This window comes from Eucalyptus grandis, chromosome 1, assembly GCF_016545825.1.
Source record: "Eucalyptus grandis isolate ANBG69807.140 chromosome 1, ASM1654582v1, whole genome shotgun sequence".
Lineage (NCBI taxonomy): Eukaryota > Viridiplantae > Streptophyta > Magnoliopsida > Myrtales > Myrtaceae > Eucalyptus > Eucalyptus grandis.
The window spans coordinates 29241682-29246681 of NC_052612.1; the positions used below are offsets into that span (position 1 = coordinate 29241682).

The 5000-nt window shown below is 30.3% G+C and overlaps 1 protein-coding gene and 1 non-coding gene across 2 annotated transcripts in view; both read right to left on the reverse strand.

Moving 5' to 3' along the window:
* Nucleotides 1–2872: 2872 nt before the first annotated feature.
* LOC120293078 (ATP synthase subunit alpha, chloroplastic) overlaps nt 2873–5000 on the reverse strand; it is a 10106-nt gene continuing 7978 nt past the window's right edge. Inside the window, exon 1 of the mRNA XM_039311806.1 lies at nt 2873–5000. This exon is cut by the window's right edge and continues 7978 nt beyond it. The gene's annotated coding sequence lies outside the window, so the exon portion shown is untranslated.
* On the reverse strand, nt 3867–3954 carry TRNAS-GCU. The gene has a single exon. It is a non-coding gene; the product is annotated as a tRNA-Ser (tRNA).

Sequence of the window (5000 nt, forward strand, 5' to 3'; positions counted from 1 at the left end):
TATACAAAGCTATATACGAATCACCCACACCCTCTTCTTTTGTATTTCATTAATTGACTTTCCTTTAAATTAAGACGAAATTCTCTAAAAAGAAACCCCCGCTTTCTTTAAAATATCATAAACAGTTCCTGTAGGTTGAGCACCTTTTTCAAGAAAAAATAGAATAGCAGGAATATTTAAATACGTTTGATTATTTATCGGATCATAAAAACCCACTTTCCGAAGATCTCTTCCTTCTCTTCGGGATCGGACATCAATTGCAACGATTCGATAAACGGCTCATTGGGATAGACGTAGATAAACTAGAACCCCCCCTAGAAACGTATACGAAGCTTTCTCTTCGTACGGCTCGAGAAATTAGAAGATATGTCTATGTATACAATTCGAATGTCAAATAGATCTATAAAAGCATTAAATCAAATCAATTAGACTAAGATTATTTAATACTTTTTTATTCTTCTTTTTCTTTATCAAAAAAAAAATCATTTGTATTCTCAAAACTCAAGTTGAGTAACTCGGAAATATGAAATAGCTCAAAAGAAAACCCTTATGTATTTGATTTTTTGAGTGGTCTCTAACCCCTTTTTCTTTGTCTCATTTAGAATATATTTGGACTCCTTGTTCTTGATCTAGTTGTCGAGACAATTAAAAAAAAGATATTTCCTTGTTCCAAAATATTTTATCTTTGCCTTGAATCATTGGGTTTAGACATTACTTCGGTGATTTTTAATCGTTTCAAAATGGCAGCAACACGGCCCTTTTTCTGATTTATTTCTATCAAAGAATCATAAACGGTTGATTCCCGCAAGATACACTTTTGATCAAAAGAGTTTCACTAATTCCAACAAATTTTCCTTTTTTGGATTTGAAACTTGCTCGAATTGGATCCTTTCGATTTAGAAATCGAAAATAGACTACACTTACGAAGTTGTTCCAACTTATTAATTGGCACTAACCCTAGATCCTTGCCCTGAGAAATGAATCAATACTTTCTACTCGAGCTACATCACATACTGTTTACACTACAACCCAAGAAAAAATGAGGTTTCGAGTGGAACAGAACAAAGGATGTCGAGCCAAGAGCACCTTCATTCCTATATAATAAAAAGGGTGGGTGTAAGAATCCACAACTGATCATGTCCTTCAAGTCGCACGTTGCTTTCTACCACATCGTTTCAAACGAAGTTTTACCATAACATTCCTCTAGTTTGGAACTGATATGTAATTGATTCAATTAGGGAATCATGAATAGTCATTTGTTCGGTCGTTCCATTGGTTTCTAAAGAAGTCTTAGAAAGAATTCAATTTAATCCTCGATTTTGTTTTTATTGGATGAATGCAATATTTTTATTTTATTTATTAATTTCGAAATATTAGGAAGAAAAAAGTTCTTTGTATTGAATCTACATTGCATCTTCAAGTAACTTGAGAGGATATATTCAACAATCTTAGACTTCTTCGAATATCAAATACTCATAAGAAATCATTCAATTCAAATAGTTATTGAATTGAAAAAAAACCTACCTGGATATCACTATTTGAATAAAGTTTTCCTAAAGATTGCATTTATCATCATAAATAATTCATCTTTGAATTAAACCTCAGTGATTAAAAAAATATAGATAGATAGAAAAAGAAATTTATTTCTTTTTTTCGTGGAGTGAATAAAAAAAAGTTGATGTAAAGGAAGATTTAGGCTCTTTTTCTTTCATTTCATACTGAAAAAGAAAATCATAAAAAAAAGAATTCCCTCTATCAGATAAACTGAACAATTGTCATTGGAATGAATTATGAATATTCAATATAGAATATTTCAAATTAACGGATCCAAAATCTTTTTCAAAAAACCAAAAAACGTTATCACTGAAATAGAACGACAATAATACATTAAGCATTTCCTCATTTTACGCGTAGTTTCTTTGACTGGTGGGGGTTCGTTCAATAATTTTTATTTAAAGCAAGGGGAATAGAATATAGGATGTATGAATTACCCCCCTGTATATATTATTACATATATTTACAATTATATATGCGAACCAAATCAAATACGAAATGAAATACCTAAAAATGAGGTTCAAAGAAAATAGATACGTTATATGTATGTAACTTGATTATTTCTTAATCCAATTTTCCAATTTGTACAAGCACAGCTAGTTAAATTGCTATCTTACATTGTTAATTAATTCTTATTATATGGGACGTAAGGCTTTTCGAAGTAACTAACTTAAACTTCAATATGAATATTCAATATTCAAAGGGGATGGACATACGATGAAAAGCGCATTCAACCTCTTTTGCAACCCCCTTTTTTCTTTATTTCCAATTCTTCGAATCTAGATTCCTAGATCACAACTCGATTCAGTTTCATCTATATGTATCTTAGTTGAATTTAATTTGTGAAAAAATAGGATTTAAAGAAGAATAGAATCATTAAAAATCAGAAACAAGAATCACATAATATCCAATATTTAACTCTTAAAGAGTAGAGAAGGTAGTTCAAAAAGAAAACCTTTCTTTATTGTGATAATAGATATTTCTATCTATGTTTCTATCTATATATAGAATAGGTATTCCCTGGGACGGAAGGATTCGAACCTCCGAATAGCGGGACCAAAACCCGTTGCCTTACCACTTGGCCACGCCCCATTTCAATTTCTATTCAATACTACTAAAGAGTAGTATTGTTTTTGGTTGTTCGTCAATTCCAATCGAAAATAAATATCTATGGACTCTATTGTTCCTAGGGTTTTGACACGTGTAGATATACAATGAAGCTGAATTTATTGATCATTACATATAATTCAATTAAGATATTGTATAAAAGTATGATTTCTTCTATTCTTTTTTGAGAATTGAAGGATTTTTGATTGGGTGAGTTCAAAGAAGGATTTTTTGGTATCCCTTACCTTTTTTTTTTTCATTTTTAAGGGATATCAATTATCAATAACAATAACTCAATCAAAATACAATTATCTCCAAGTCCAAGAAAAAAAAATGTTTGTTATGCTTAATATCTTTAGTTTGATCTGTATCTGTCTTCATTCCACCCTTTATTCAAGTAGTTTTTTCTTAGCCAAATTGCCTGAGGCCTACGCTTTTTTGAATCCAATCGTAGATTTTATGCCAGTAATACCCCTTCTCTTTTTTCTCTTAGCCTTTGTTTGGCAAGCTGCTGTAAGTTTTCGATGAGATCTTTAATACTGTCCTAGACATGATTTATTCGAAAAAAAAAATGGGAACAATGGATAAGATCGGATAAGTCTTACAGCATGAACATGAACCCTCGATTCAAACAATTCTTAGATAGCTGCAAAAAATCTGACTCCCCTCTTTCCTTTCCTCATTCGGATTCTTTTTCATTTATTGAAAAACCCTTTTAGAGTCATTTCAAAATAGGAAAGATTTTTTTTTATGAAAGACTCGACTCTTATTCCAAATGAATTTCTGAAAATTCTTTTTGATTTTTGATTTCGAGAAACCATTTTGTTTATTGGTGTCAAAATAGGATATGGGGTATAAAAATGGAGAATCTATTCTCTTTTTTTTGAAAAAAAAAAAAGATCTTGGAGATTGTGTAATGCTTACTCTCAAACTCTTTGTTTATACAGTAGTGATATTTTTTGTTTCTCTCTTCATCTTTGGATTCCTATCTAATGATCCAGGACGTAATCCTGGACGTGAAGAATAAAAAGGCCTTTCTTTTTACTTGCTTAATTTTTCAATGTTCTTACTTAGGATTTTATCTATTTTACTTAGGATTTTATCTATTGTACATCCTTATTTATTATATGAAATAAAAAAAAAAACAAAAACAAAGGAAAGGTTTTGAAAAAAAAATAAATAAAATAACAAGTCATCAACGGAAACGGAAAGAGAGGGATTCGAACCCTCGGTACGAAAAACTCGTACAACGGATTAGCAATCCGACGCTTTAGTCCACTCAGCCATCTCTCCCAATTGAAAAAGGATAATTACTATCTTACATTACACAAAAAGTAAGGCTTGAAAAAAAGCCTTTCTTTATCTCTCTTTATTTTTTTTTACTCTATTAATATATACAACTTTAATATATACTACTTTTATAAGCAATCCCATTTAGATAAAGAAAAGGTTCTAAAGAGATATTTCGAATAAAAAAAAAATAAAAAAGCAAGAATACCTCTTCTTCCGAAAGAGCTTTTTTTCTTTTCACGGCCTGGCCTGGTCAGTACCTAGCCGGGCCATTTTTTGTTCCATTCCAAATCATAGATATAGATAAAATGATTTGTTTGAAAACAAAAATGCTTATTATTGATTATTGAAACAACAATCAGAAGAAGGGATCTTTCCATTCCTCTGATATGGAATTTGATTCTATAGAATCAAAGTGTCATTTTTTATTATTATTATTCTTTCTTTTCTTATTTTTTTTTCCTTTACTGGAAAAAAAGAAAAATAAAATAAGGAACTGTGGATTGTTGTGCAATGCATTCTTATGTCATAACATAAATAGTTTTATCGAGCCCTATCTGTTCTGTCAAAAATCCTCCAGCAAAAGAAAGAACTTGTTCTTTCTTTATTTCAATTTTGAATTAGGAGTGCTCTTTTACTAATCTGATTAGGTTTACTGACAAAACCAAAACAAACACGTCAATGCTATAATTTTCATCATTATTTTGTTTTGGATCCTATCTTGATTACGTCCGATTACCTTTTTTTGTTCGACAAAAGTTTCATTTATATACAATAATCGCATTGTAGCGGGTATAGTTTAGTGGTAAAAGTGTGATTCGTTTTATTAATCCCTTTTATAGTTAAGGGATCCCTCGGTTTGATTTGATTCATATTCCGAAGAAAAACTTTATTTCTTAAAAGGATTTAATCCTTTACCTCTCAACGAAGGATTCGAGGAAAAATATACATTCTCGTGATTTGTATCCAAGGGTCAATTAAAAATGGAAAATTGGATTATTTAATTGCGAAACATAATTTTTTTTTTGAATTGGATCAATGCTTCCAAT